This window comes from Gossypium arboreum, chromosome 1 (genome assembly GCF_025698485.1).
Source record: "Gossypium arboreum isolate Shixiya-1 chromosome 1, ASM2569848v2, whole genome shotgun sequence".
NCBI classification, from domain to species: domain Eukaryota; kingdom Viridiplantae; phylum Streptophyta; class Magnoliopsida; order Malvales; family Malvaceae; genus Gossypium; species Gossypium arboreum.
Window position 1 is genome coordinate 64,656,838 of NC_069070.1, and position 16,449 is coordinate 64,673,286.

A 16,449-nucleotide genomic window follows, 5' to 3' on the forward strand; every position below is an offset into this window, starting at 1 on the left:
TTTATTTATAATCTAATGTATTTTATATAATATTTATATTAGATAAACAATTATTTCTCTATTAAAATTTATTCAAATATATAAAATTATATATTTAAATTTGTAATGTTTATATTTTAAATAACTTTAACATTTAATATATAATTTATATATCAAATTTAAATTTTACAAATAATTAATATTAATTTCTTAAATGTTATATTCTTTATATCAAAATATTAATAATGAGTTATAATAAATAATTTTTATATTTTTATTGTAATATTATAATATTAAGAAATTTTAACATTATTTAAATGTATATTTTTTATTTTACAATATCATATTTAAAATAAACATTTTATTTTCAAAAATATTTTTAACAACAATATTAAACACTTAAATCCTAACTTAAAATTTTCAAAAACTTTTGTGCTTTCTACTTTGAAGCTAAGTTCTTGATTTAACCCATGTGAGAGTTGCCGGGGCATCATCGAATGCACAAGGTGTTCTAGTGATTGGCGATAGTTCACAGACACCATGATGGCTTTGCAAATGCTGACGAGGCGACGACAAAAGGTGTCGCAGATGGCAATATTATCGAAGGAATGAGTTAAGCTTCAGCTGTGGAAGAAGATTATGATTGGAATGATCTTGGTTGTGCTCAAAGGTTTCTTAAGGTCCACAATTCCCCCATTCAGACTCATTTTTATGAGATGGTGGATAAACCCGGTTAAAAAGGTTATGGCTCCGTCGATATGATTGAAGGAGAAAACCCCATCTACCAGCTTGATATTGGTGGGTACTTGTCAATCAAGGAACTCCTATTGAAGGCTCCATTTGGATGGCAGTGTAGATTGTACGATAGCTTGAAATTAGAAATGAGGGGCCAGATATTCCATGATAAAACCCTCTGCAAAAAGAAATTAAGATAATTGGACTATACATCCCAAAATTATGATTCTCATTCTAAATTGCCCCTCAAACTTTAAAACGTTTTATTTACATTTTTAAATTATCAGTGTTATATCAATCAGGACCTTCAATTACTAAAACTATTAATTTAATAATTAAACGTATTAAACTTATATGACATGATTTAAAATGAAAATTTTAAAGAAAATTAAAACATTACTGCATAACTTTTAAAAGTAAAAATTAGAAATAAAGTAAAACTGAAAAAGATAAAAGTGAGCGATAAGCTTTTATAAAAGCTTTGGAAACCTTAAAACTAAGATTTTTACAATATTCATTGTTACAATATTCATTTTCTTTACACTTTTCATTTAATAGTTGAGTTATGGTTAAATTAATGATTTGACATATAATTAATGGTTAAATTAATGGTTTTATTTATAAAATACCTTATTGGTATAACTTCAATAGTTTTAAAGATGTAATTAGAATGTTATAAAGTATGAGGAATAATTTAAAATGAAGATTATAAATTAGGGATGTATAATATTTAACTCAAAGAAATTATAAAAAAAATCCAAATTTCAAGCAATTAGAAGCTTTGCTAGGAAAAGAGGCAAATCGTACTACAAAGAAGAGAAAATAAACTGAATTCCCACATGGATATAAATCAAAGATAGAAATTTCTAAACATATACAAGTAAGGTTTTAAAGTGGCCCTTTTCCACTAATTTCAAGCCCAAAATTGAGCTCCATTTTTCATACATATTTCTCAGTAATGGGTCGATCGAACTGCGAAGATTAGGCCTTCATTTTCATGTAATGTCACTCAAAAGTCATGTTTTTAGGCAAATTTTGACAGTCCTTGATGTGGTGACCAATGCAACCAAGACGAAAACAAAACTAAGAAAGAGTCTGGTATAGGTATGGAATCCACTGATCATCCATCCATCTGTCAGTTTGAGGTAATAGCCTTTTTAAGTAAAATTTTTTATTAAATCATGTACATTTTACTGTAGGATGAATATTTTCTGGTTGTTGTTTTTTTAATAATGTGGCTTTTAAAAGTTTGATTTCTAATTCTCTTATTTAAAGTGCAAATACTTATTAATTATACATATTTAAACATTTTTTAGCTCTATCTTAATTTCGAATTTTACTCACAATTTTTAATCATTTTTCACTGATGAATAGTCAGCTAATTTAAAATTTTATCGACAAAAATAAGAGATTTAAATTCATATTTGGTAATATCATCTTTTAAATGTTATATTATGAATCAACTTAAATGATTTTCGAATTCTGTAATCGTAATCTTTTACAAAAAATGAGGAGGGTAGCTAAAAATGGACAATTTGACTAGGTTTTTGCATATTTGTCATACAAGCTGTAAAAATATAATATCGATGGCCTAACCTTTTGGGCATATAAAGAAATTAAATTAGATTTATATTTTCCTTTGAATTTTTTATTTTTAGAAATAAAGAATTCGATCAACTATTAAAAAAAATAACAGAAATGGACATTGGTCATTTTTTTTCCCACATAATTGAAGACATCAAAAATATATAGAAAAATTGAAACTCACCAAAATTGTTAATTTATTGAATGAAATTGGAGAAATGAATTTGGACAATATCCAAGAATAATAGCATGAAAGACAAAAAGAAGCTAACGAAGAAAAAAAACAAAAAAAAGAAGCTGCATGGAAGCAACTATATTCAAGTCCAAACAAAAATGAAAGCAATGTGAAAATAACCATAATAAAATAAAGATGTCATCAATCAAAGATGAGACATCATACTTATCAAGAAATTGTACAAAATTTAAATTTAATTAAACAGAGTTACGAATTTCTCCTATAAAAAAGGTGGAAGAAACCTAAAACAGCCATTCAAGTTATCCATAAAAATTTGATTCAAGATTTCCTTCAAATTACTTCTCATAATTTCTCTTTTGTAAAATCTTTCTTTTACTACTAATTTACATTCTGTAACCTTAGCCCTCATTTGTTCTCCCAGTAAATGGTATCCGGCCTATAAAAGATTTATATATCTGAGTATATATGCCGCTTTAATGTGAAATTCTCAAAATTTTCAAATTGAATAATTTTTTTTATAAATAAGAGAAAAAACTCAAAAAATAAATAAATAAAGAATTTGCTCATCATGGTAAAGGATAATCAAAGCATGAACTTCGTAAGTTATGGCATTCACAATGGCCCTTATCCACTAATTTCAAGCCCCAAATTGGGCTCCGTTTTTCCTACATTTCTCAACAATGATTGCGCCTTCATTTTCATATTGAATCACTCAAAATTGTTTCGGCTTAAGTTATATAGAAAAAAAAAGTACTTATAAAATAATTAAAACATTCGATAAAAATTTGCAATTAATTGAGTATTTAGTTGAATGTTAGCAATTAAATGAGCCACTGGAATATAATTTTCCATCAAAGGTTCATCAAATCGTTAAGTGATGACGTGGTAATTTACATAGTGACTAATGTAGAGGGCTTAATTAATTGTTTAATTTTTATAATATTTTAATAATTTTAAAAAATAATAAAATTTACAATTCATTTTATTTTCCTCATACACTATCTTAGGTCGTATCACCTCTTTCCAACCAAAACTATTACTCACTTACCTCAAGTCACCAACAATAAATTCATTGTCACTCAAACTTCTCACTTATCGGTGCATATATATCTAATCGTCATTCTACTTCAAGATTTCTATTTCCTTATTATCAAAACTAAAACCTTCAAAATAACAAGTATTTTTATTTTTTAAGTTTTTAATATTTTAATAAATCTTATAATTTTTAAAATAAATTTTATAACATTTGACATTTTCATATAATTTCTAAACTTTTTGTAACATTTATATTATTCTTTCATATTTTCATAATCTATTAATAATATTTATAGTTTTATAATTTTCTAATCTTTTCTAATAACTTAATAATGTTTAGCCTTAAATAAAAAAAATTAAGCCCTCTTAAATAATTAAAAAGCAAGTAAGTCCTCAACATTAGTCACCATGTCATCAATTTTTCATGACAGTAATTAATGACTCGTCGAGGTATTTGACGGAAAACTATATTTTAAGAGCTCAATAAATTGTTAACTTTTGATTATGAATTTAATTAATTACAATTTTAATTAAAAGCTTAATTTATTTTAATAATTTAAAATAATTTATATTTTTACATTTAAAAATTTGATTTAACAAATCTAGCAGATGAAATCAAACAATCTCAATCAACAAATTAACATTTATGCAAGATATGACTATATGAAGCGTGAAAAAGTTCTTAAGACATTTCTTTTAGAGAGAGAGATGATAATCCTTTAACATTTAAATTTGTATATTATTATCATAATCTAAATTAAATAAATTATTTGTTGAATTTTTGAATTCGTTGAACACCTAGGTCATAACGCAGTCCATCCTCAAACCGCACACACTTATCATACTTAGTCGCAACCAGTGCTCAAGCATACCTGCTCAATCTCAGAAACTCGGCCTCACACTCAACTATGAACCTCTCTCCCTGAACCAGATTCATAAACGCAAACCTACGAGCCTCAATGTAACTAGCGCCCATGTATTTACCCTAAAGGGCACTCTTAAAGTAGTCTTAGGTAATCAATTCTGACTGGGTTCTCTCTTCGACTGTCAACCACCGCTGCTACGCTTTGTCTTGGAGAAGAGATACTGCACCTCTCAGTTTCTTTGTAGGTGTACAATTGAGGTCATTCATGATGTGCTCGGTAGCTTTGAGCCACTACTCAGCCACCGTAGGAGTGACTTTAGTAACGCCCCTAAACAATTCAATGTCATTTGATCAGAGTCATTCAGTAACTGACCCTCAAACTCCTGGTACAGTACGGATCCCAGCGACCCTCTCCAGAACTCACAACATTGCCTGGGATACAGGGTCATCCTCAATTGGTGCAGTCTGAAACTCTGTCTTAGCAGTAGGAGTATCAACGGTCTCACTAGTCACCAAAACGGGTATACTACCCATGGAGGATGACTCAACTCGAGCTCCTCACGACGTCCTAGTCGCCCATGCGACCTTCGTCCACGACTCCCCTATGAACTCATACTTTTCGTGTAACAGTCTGATTTAGACCCTATTCGAAACGGTGGTTTCGGGACCACGAATTCGAGTCAGAAAAACATTTAAAAAATATTTTCTATTTTTATTATGTGTGAATTTGTATGCGTGAAATTTTTGTGATTTAATTTTATCGTTTGAGTGTCCGATTAAATAAAAGGGCTTAATCGCACAAAATGAAAATTTGATAGTTTAATGTAAGGGCCGAATTGTTGTTGTCTTTTTAAATGGAGGCATTTAAGTTGCAATTAGACCATAATATTAGGTGATGGATGGTTTTAGACAACCATTATAAAGATTTCATATTATATTATAAAGGATAATTATGTAATTTATTAAATAACATATGTTATAATAAAACATAAAAATTAAAATATGGTTTCATAATGCTTTGTTTTTTCCGAAACATAAAATAAATGAAATGAAATAAGGGTTCAAGGGTTCGGCCATTGTTGGAACTTAATCAAGGTATGTAACTAGCTCAGCTTTTTATAATTTTTACGTTTTTGAGATCTTTGCAGTGTAATGTACAAAGCCTGTGCTTGAATTTTTTTATTTTGATGAATATTTTGAGTTATCCCATTGATGAATATTTGAGTTTTGTGATGTTATTTGAAGACATATGAAATATATGTTTTAGACTAGCATGTTTCATATTGGAATTTTTGATGATTTTGAGTAATTAGGGCTAAATTGCAAAAATAATAAATTGAAGGACTAAAATGTGAAATAAATGAAATATATAGACTTATATGAACACAAGGAACATTCGGCCTAAGCATGGTATGTGAAAATTTTACATGTTTTGTGTTTTGTGCAATTTGGACTAAATTGTAAAAAGTGTAAAATGTCAGGGGTAAAATTGTAATTTTTCCATTTATGTGTTTTTGGACTAAAATGAGTGAAAATATATTTGAATGAGTTTAATTTGAATATGTTAAGATCAAGAACCAAAGAAATCAAATTTGGATTGGGGGAAAACTAAAGTTGTCGATTAGCCATCTTGTTCCGATTTTCATCGTCCGAGGTAAGTTTATAAGCAAATAGATATTGTTAATTTTAAATAAATATGAATTTTATATGCAAAAATGAACTATTTGGAAATATACATGTATTAGCCAAATGTAAATAAGCTTGGGAGCTATGTTTACGAATTCGTTTCGACCGAGTTACGACGTCTAAAAGTCTCGTATAAACCTTAAGAATAGCTAGGATACATATTTCATGACATAGGATTCTAATATGCGATGTACGAGTAAGACCATCGCATCGATATATGTGTGCGAGTAAGACCACCTTTTATACATTGGCATCGATGTGTGACTCCGATATATGTGTGTGAGTAAGACCCTGTCTGGGACAGTGGCATCGATATGTGATTACATGTAAGACCACATCTGGGACGTTGGCATTGTATGATATATGTGATTATCTGAGTGTCTTATCCAATTTCGAATGGTTCATCGGGCAACGATAAGTTGTGATTGAATGTGTAAAACGAGCTAAAAAGATCAAGTATGAGTTAGCTGATTACCTATTTGAAATAAGGTAAGTAAGTTACTTGATATTTGTTGCAAATCATGTGTGATGTAAATGAAAAATGTATGTGTATATGGAAAGTGTGTTCGGCCTTTTGATTATATAATGTGAATATTTATGAAATGATTCATGAATATATGTATAGGAGATTATGTATATTCGGCCAATGTGAAATTGTATATGAAAGTATATGTTATATATGAAATTATTATCCTAATAATAAGTATGAATATGATATCATAAATTAGTTTGGTTAAGTTGAGTTGATATTAACATTGAGTTAATTATTTGCTTATTACTTACTAAGCTATGATAGCTTACTGTGTGTGTTTTTGTTTGCCTTTGTTTTATAGATTTTGAAGTCTAGATACGAGCTAGGGGATCGTCAGTAAAGTCTATCACACTATCGACTATTTTGGTACATTATAAGTTTAAACTTGATATTGTGGCATGTATAAGCTAGGTTTTATTTAATTAAGTTTGAAGTTGTGTATATATTAAGCCATGCGAAAATGGATAATATGATAAGTGATTATATGAAACTTTAGTCATCTTTATATGCGTTGAAAATGGTTGGTGATTTTGGATGTGTATGTTTGGTTGATTCGGCTAAGGTACATGCACAGATAAAAATATATGAGAAATTTTGGTTGTTGAGTTTGGTTAAGGTGTCACAAAAATAGCTTATGATTAGTTCATTTTTGGTAAGTTTTAAGCATGTTATATTATGTTTTTGTGAATGGATTTATAAATCAGCTAGCAATGAAGTAAAATAACAATTATATATCCGACTATGTATTGGTTATTTTGGATCGGTTTGTCAAGGTAATGTATGTGCATATGTTATGTTTGAATGGTTGGTGGAAGCAAATAATGAATATGTGATATGATAACTTTGGTGGATTTGTTTTGTTTGAGGTTCGGTAATGAAAGATTAAAATATCATGTTAAATATTTGAGTTGGAAATGTACCATATTATGAATTATAATTTGGTATGTGATAGATAGATACTTTGATATGATTTGTTTCGGTACTAGTGTATATAATTAATTAAATGATTTTTATGTGCTTAAATGAATATGTTTGTTATGTGTATTATATATGCATGCCTATTATATCGTGAGGTTGTTTAAATTTAGACAATTATGCTTAATATGTGATTTGGTATAATTAAAATTTAATTAATGGAATAGGTTAAAATATATTCGGTAATTACAAAATAAAAGGTTACATTTAGAGTAAAAAATGTGTATATTTGAATGACATCAAAGGTATGTACGGCCATATTTTTATGTTACTAATGTTGCATTTATGTGTTTGGACAATAAGTTTATGCATATTGGTTGATTGGTTTTATCATATACATGTATGGAAATTATAAAATAATATGTTTGATGCTTAACTAATGAGATTATGTACTTATAAATTGTTTACACATGAAAAGTGAGATGATATGCTTGAATTTGGTTTAATGGCAAAAATGCCATTAATGTATTGTATTCAGGGAATCGAATGATGAAAGTGTTAAATATATGCACATGACTTTGATGTTTTAATGTTTGATAATGTTATAAATGTACCGTTATTCTATGAAGCATGAAAAGTGATAAACAACAGTACTGATTTGTGACTTGTCCGGTAATACCTCGTAACCCCATTCCTGTGACGGATACAGTTTAGGGGTGTTACATTTTATTGGTATCAAAGTTACGGTTTAGTCGATTCTAGGACTAACATAGCGCGTGTGAGTCTAGCTATACATGCCATATTATATACTGTGATAGTGTGATGACTTCTAACATTTGAAAATATGTTTTCGTATAGTAATGGATCCCGATAAGCCGTAGCTGATGATGTCGAGAGTATAGCACCTGTTCCCGCGCAAGGGACAGCCCCGGTTGATTCTCGACTGACTTTGAGTAACCAAGAAGGAGAGGCTAAACAAGCCTTTTACCAAATGATGAATGACTGGTTTACTCAGTACACGAATCTGGGTGTACAACAAACTCCACCCCCGATTAATCCTTCTCCGATACTTGCTATGCCTCAAGTGAGTGATCCGTTGAGATTACATAAGCCTCCTGTTGATAAAATCAGAAAACACGAGGTTGAAGAATTCAGAGCTACTGATGATGGTGATACCAAGTGAGCTGAATTCTGGCTTGATAATACTATCCGCATGTTTGGTGAGTTATCTTATACCCCGGATGAGTGTTTGAAATGTGTTTACAAGACACTGCATATCACTGGTGGAATATACTAGTATCGGTGGTTTCGAAAGAATGGGTGACCTGGGACTTCTTTCAGACTGAGTTCCGTAAGAAATACATCAGCCAGAGATTTATTGATCAGAAGCACAAAGAATTTCTGGAATTGAAAAAGGGTCGCATGACTGTAATAGAATATGAACGGAAATTCATGAGACTTAGTCGATATGCCCGAGAGTGTGTTTCAATCGAAGCTATAATGTGTAAAAGATTCGAAGAGGAGTTGAACGAAGACATTAAACTACTTGTTGGCATACTTGAAATAAAAGAATTAGTAGTACTGGTTAAGCGAGCATGCAAAGCCGAAGAGCTCAGGAAAGAGAAAAGAAACGCTAACTTTGAAGCTAGAGATTCACGTAATAGATCATCGAATAAGTCTTTTTAGTCGTCATCAAAGAGATTCCGAAATGATTCTAGTCGTTCAAAGGCTACTACGGGTTATACTAAACATGATCGGGATAGACCACTTGTGAATTCTAAAGCTACCTCAGTAGCTATTGTTGGTAACGTTAAATCAAATCAACTAAAGTGCAAACATTGTGGTAAACAACATCCTGGCAGTTGTAGATTATGATCGGGCCTGTTTCAAATGTGGATCGATGGATCACTTCATCCGTGAATGTCCTGAGTTGGTCGAGCAAGATACAGTGAAAAATATGAGATCGGGTAATACTGCAACTCGAGGTAGACCACCCAGAAACACGGGTAATGTGAGTAGCAATCAGAGAGGAACTAAAGACACAGCAATTTGATCTAAGGCTTGTGCACCTGCCAGAGCTTATGCTATATGCACACGTGAGGAGGCTTCATCCCCAGATGTTATTACTGGTACATTCACTCTCTATGATACTAGTGTAATTGCATTGATTGATCCTGGTTCGACTCATTCTTATGTGTGTGAGACTTTAGTATTCAGTAAAAATTTGCTTGTTGAGTCTACTGAGTTTGTTATTAGAGTATCAAACCCCTTGGGCCGGTGTGTTATGGTTGATAAAGTGTGTAAGAATTTTCCTTTGATGATTTGAGATTCATGTTTTCCGGCTGATTTGATGTTGTTCCTCTTCAGCGAGTTCGATATAATTATGGGTATGGATTGGTTGACTTTGCACGATACTGTCGTAAACTGCAAAAGAAAGACTATTGATTTACGGTGCCAGAATGATAAGATTATTCAGATTGAATCTAATGATCTGAATGGTTTACCTCCAGTGATATCTTCAATGTTAGCTCAGAAATATGTGAGAAATAGTTGTGAAGCTTACTTTGCATATGTGCTTGATAGTAAAGTGGCCGAAAGAAAGATTGAATCTATACCAGTTGTGTGCGAGTATTCAGATGTGTTTCCTAAAGAATTGTCGGGTTTGCCACCTATTCGAGAAGTAGAATTTGGTATTGACTTACTACCGGGGACGACTCCGATTTCGATAGCTCCATATAAAATGGCACCTACTGAATTAAAAGAATTGAAAACTCAGTTGTAAGAGTTGACAGATAGGGGTTTTGCGCAACCGAGTTTCTCTCTCTGGGGTGCACCAATTTTATTTGTGAAAAAGAAAGACGGAACTATGAGAATGTGTATCGACTACAAACATCTCAATAAGGTGACTATAAAGAATAAGTATCCGTTGCCACGAATTGATGATCTGTTCGATTAGCTAAAAGGGGCTACAGTATTTTCAAAGATAGATTTGAAATCAGGCTACTATCAGTTGCGAGTTAAAGACTCTGATGTGCCAAAGACTGCTTTCTGAAGAAGGTATGGACACTATGAGTTTTTGGTTATGCCTTTCGGACTTACTAATACACCTACTGTTTTTATGGATTTGATGAACCGGATCTTCAGACAATATCTGGATCGATTTGTGGTTATGTTTATAGATGACATATTGATCTATTCTCGTGATGAAACTGAGCATGCCGAACATTTGAGACTTGTGTTACACATATAATATAGTAAGTCCTACAAATGACTGAGTTCCCCGTTCGCCGACCCTTTAATCCTGAGCGTTCCTTGAAATTCATACGAATAGTTAGAACATTGCAGCAAAAAGTAAAACATAATTGAACTATATTATATATATATTCGGATGATATTAAGCGTTCAGGTACAGTTCAGTATCATCATTCAAGTTATACCCTAAAGAATATTCAAATGCAAAATAGACTAGAAAGTTAATAGATTGATTACATATGCACTTGTAACACAAACATATCAGCAGACACAAATATCATATTAGTACATATACAGATGCAAATTTTCAAATCCCACTACTACACACCATCTCCATTTCCCCCATTGTATACACCAGTAGGTATATTGTACCCGTCCATCCCTACATACTTTATAGTATTGGTAATACACGTTGCAGTGTTTACAGTTTCACTACCAGAATAATAGAATATACAGATGGCTTGACCACTGAATCAATACAGTAATCCTTCCTTCACATCATAACCTCCTCACATGCAGTTTAGAATAGATATCAGCCATATTTTTACATAACATAGTAGTAAGACAGTCACACACTTTAATATACATAATACCAATTTCAGTAATATCTATCTCATACCAATATCCAGAATCAAATAACATTCATGATAGATAGGTTCATACACTCAGTTCAGTTCAAATAACGGCTTATCCCGCCTTACACGTCAACTACCACACTAATATAGATTTAGAAATCAAGTTCGTACACTCACACAGCCTGGCACACGGCTATGTGCCTTGCCCGTGTATCTCAAATGTAAACTTAGTGAGTCACACATCTTGGACACACGCTCATGTTTCTCACCCGTATGTCTCTAATAAAAGCTCAGAGAGTTACACGGCTTAGACACACACCCGTGTGTCTCACCTATGTGCCTCTAATACAAACTCAATGAGTTACACGACCTAAACACACGCTCGTGTGTTTCACCCGTTTGACTCTTGCACTTCATTACCCACACACAGCCTGAAAACGCCTATGTGGTTTGCCCGTGTGATCACAAATTCGAAGTCAATCAGTTATATAGCCTATCACACTACTAGCACACACGCCTGTGTGGCCACCTATGTGCCGTTGACAGTCTCTAATTCTGACGAAGAAAAATATTGAAAAGAGGGGCTTAAATACCTACCTGTTACCCGACACTATAGAGGCACTCGATTGTGAATATCAAGCCTAAAACAAGTTTCAAACATTCAATTCAACTACTTTTGTAAAACACGTAAGTAACAACAATCAAACTTTTTCGAAACTTTCAATTCACTACATTAACGGTGAAAAACTACTTACCGCAGACTCTTCGAAATCATTCAGTTTCTAAGTAAACGGAAGACGTTAGGTGTATCTTGAATCCCCTCCTAACGCATCGAAACACAAAGCACAATGAATTATCAATTTCAAGGTTCGAAAAACCCCAAATCACATAATAACAAACTTTAAGAAAGTCGATTCAACTTACCATGCAGTACACCAGAACCAGCGATAATGCAATCTAATGAAGCAATTTACCCAGGACGATCAAACAAAAAAAAGAATTAAGTCAAACGTGAACGAAAAAGGAAGAAAGGAAAAAAAGAATAAGAAAAAACACAATTGAAAAAAAAATGAGGAAGAACGTCAATTTGACAGAAGAGGGAAAAAATTTTAAATTTCAATTTGATTTTTCGAAAAAATTGCAAAACAAAAATCCTTGTTGTGTACGCAGTAACTCTAACATGGAACCAGAAAGTAGGGAGATGCTTAACTAATGAGCCAGGAGGCTTATTCTTGACACAGAATACACATAATTAAACTTAAATAAGAAATAAAATACTAAGGGTTCGAATAAGGGACGTAACAAAATTCTAAAATTAACGCGACTCGAACCTCAGATCACAAGTAAGCAAACAAAACACACAACCACAGAAGCAGACATATATTCATTGACACAACTCAACATCAAAACTCAAATTTTGGGGCGTTACATAATCCACAAATATGTGGTTCGATTATGAATCAAGTGTCAATTTTTTTAATCTGCAAATACGTTGTACACTCACAACAAGTGGCAGTAACTGCAAATATATTGTACGATCATGAACCTAGTAGTAGTTTGTTTAATCTGCAAATATGTTGTGCACCTACAACAAGTAGCAGTAACTGTAAATCAGTGGTGGTTTATTCACAACTCGGAGTTATAAAGTTTTATGAGTTTTGGGGGAACTCATAATATGGTTTGTAAAGGAAGGGTAGGATTTTTTCCATTAAACTAAAATTGTATGGCATTCATAAAAACATGTGCATACAAACTAGATTTTCTATGATGATGTATTTATACTTAAGTATAAATGGTTAAGTGATATGAAATACCGACATTCGAAATACTATTATGAATTTGAAATTTAAATTATTTTAAATTTATTCTTATTTTTCATTTTATATCATTTAATTCTATTTTGCATAATTTGTTTTAACCTCATTTAACAGTTTCCTTATCTTTTAATGTAACAATTTCTATTTTTACTACTTGTCATTAACTACATTTTCACTTTATTATTTTAAAATTTATTTACCAAATCCTATTAACTTATTAAATAATTATTGGCTTCCAAATTAAAAACATTTAGTAAACATTTATTTGGTGCTTTTACATTCAATGTTAGTAAAGGGTTACAAATAAGGAAAATTGAGTTTGTTGGCATAATTATGCTCTTGTCATATTAGAAAGAAGATATGTGTCTAATATTAACATTAATATTGCACAAATTATTACAATACAAATCAAATAAATGGAAATCCCATAACTATACAATAAAATTTTAATATTCAACATCTTTTAAAAATAAAAGTCAAATTTCATAATAAAAAAGTGAATTTCACAATTAAAGTAATTACCAATATTTTAAAATTAAAATATACTACCAAAAATGCAATAACCATAATAAAATAAGGTGTTTGAATATATGTTTTCTTATTGCTTTTGCAGGGATTCGAACACAAGACCAAAAAGTATACAAAAGTTTAACTATTGTACCAGCAAGTTCATTCTTATTATTAATTGATCGAAAATAACTTATAACCCCACTACATGAAAATAGGGCTTAAGCGGCGTTTTTAGTGACGTTTTACCAAAAAACGCCGTAAAAATTGTCAAACAAAGAGCAATAGCGGCGTCTTACGAAAAACGCCGCTAAAAACAGAGCAATAGTGGCGTTTTTTAAAACACCGCCAAAAACAGAGCATTAGCAGTGCTTTTGGTAAAACGGCGCTAAAGACCCGAGCATTAGCGGCGCTTTTGGTATAACGCTGCTAAAGACCCGAGCATTAGCGGCGCTTTTGGTAAAATGCCGCTAAAGACCCCAGCATTAGCGGCGCTTTTGGTAAAAGCGCCGCTAAAGTCATATAACCCTAAACCTAAAAAATCATAAACACTAATCTATAACCCTAAAATAATAATTATTAAAATTTATGGTTATATAATATATTAAATATTTTCTTATATAATCGTAAAGAGGATTAATATGATTTAAGGTTTAGGGGTTAGGGTTGGAGTTTAAGGTGTAAGGTTTTGGGGTTAAGGATTTAGTGTTTATGGGATAGGGGTTAAGAGGTTTAGAGTTTAGATAAGCAATAAAATTCCTTTTTAATTATCTTTGTCCCTTGTAATATATATAGGGTTAATGATTTGGAGTTTAGGGTTTAAGGTGTAGGGTTTATGATTTAATTGTTAGTGTTTGGGGATTAGGGTTTAGGGTTTAAGGTTTTAAGTATTCATGGTTTAGGGTTTAGGCCGGTTTAATTAGGATTTAGGGTTTAGGATTTATAATTTAGAGCGCCTTAGAGTACTTTAGGGTTTATAGGATAGGGGTTAAAGGTTTTAGGGTTATGATTAAGTAGTGTTTTTTAATTTATATATTAAACGATTTCTTATATAATTGTAAAAGAGATAATATTAATTTGAATATTATATTAAAATTATAATTACAGTTTAAATTATTTAAGAGATAATAGTTTATATAAATAAAATGGTTTAAGATTTAATCTAAAAATATTTTGATATATTAAAAATAATTCAATTCAAATTAATTCCTCTACACTTAATTTATTTAAGTGAAATTTAAACTTAAAATTGTCATAGAAATAGCAATTAGATTATTATTGGTCCCTATATATACTTTTCAAATTTTAAATTATTAATTTTGACACAAATGACAACCGTTAAATCCAGAATCGGCTTTTTGTGAGTAATATGTTTGTTACATTAGATTTTAGAAATAGCAAAACTTAATGAATTTAATAGCTACCATTTAATTAATACTACAATTTTAAAATTTGAAAATTAAAATGACTAAAAATAACAAAATGAAAGTAAAAGGACTAAATCCACAACTTACATATAATTCAACAACTAATAGAAAAAATATAATTAGAAATATTTAAATTGTTTATATTTAAAAATTAATAAGTATCAAATGAAAATAACATGTATATATTTATAAAAAAATTAAAACAATATCATTAGGTTTAAATAAATTTACTTTAAGTATTTATAAAGATTTAAAGGATTTAAGTAAAATTAAATTAGAGATTTAAGGGATTAGCGGCGTTTTTTAAAAAAACGCAAAAAATTAAAATAGTAAACGGCATCGTTTTAAATGGATATTTAGGGGATTAGCGGCGTTTTTTTAAACGCCGCAAAAAAACATAATTTTTTACCTTGAACGGTGCCGTTTTCCTTGAAGTGTTTGCTTCTTTCTCATGCCCGACACCCATTCCCCCAAAATAGATTTCCCAATTCGTAATTTCTTCTAAACCCTAAATTTCCCTAAAAGAATCAAGAGCACGGTTAAGATTCATTGTAGAGCTAACATGCATCTGACTTGAATCGCTTTTCTGTTTTGGAGGTTACTCGTTTGCTTCATCAGAGTGTAAAATTTCAGGTAAGTTGTGCTTTTATTTGAGAACAATTTATTTCTTCTTTGTTTAACCTATGGGTTTTGGATGATGTTGGATGAAGTGTCGGTCAACCAAGTTGTAGGATATTCATTTTGGGTTGGCAATTGTGTCTGAATGCACTCAATGACAACCACGAAAGCAAAATCCTCAGCCACTTGTTTTTTCGAACACAAAGATCTCGTATCATGTTCACACAATTTTGAATCGTTGTTTGTTGTATCTTGATTTGAGCTATGATAGGAATCTATTTGGGTTAAAGGTTAGTTCATATCCACTGAAAGATCGAAGAACTGAGCATGGACAATCCGACTGACAAAACAATTGAAGAGTTGCTCATTTCTAAGATACAATTAACTCTAAAAAAAGAAAATTAACTCATAATTACTGTCGACCAGATATTATTTCCATGGAAAAAAAACACCATTAGTATAACTGTATGCGCTAGAAGCGTTGATATATGTTCTTGACTATCCACCAAAATTAATGTAAGTGAGCTACCTTGCTATAATTACAGTATATGCGGTTATACAATAATTTGAGCTCTTTTGCCTTGTTCTTAAGCTTCATGCTCGGTCTTTGTGTCAATTATGAGTTTATTAAATAAAAGTATTCTAAATAATATATATAGGATTTTCGTTTTCCTAGTATGGTATATGGAAATTGCTTTATCTTATCAAATATATATATAGAATAGC

General features: G+C 31.0%; 1 pseudogene; it reads right to left on the reverse strand.

Annotated features, from left to right (window-relative positions):
- Positions 1-399: 399 nt before the first annotated feature.
- Positions 400-4,928, reverse strand: LOC108481141 (gibberellin receptor GID1B-like; annotated as a pseudogene).
- Between the last annotated feature and the right edge of the window lie 11,521 nt (positions 4,929-16,449).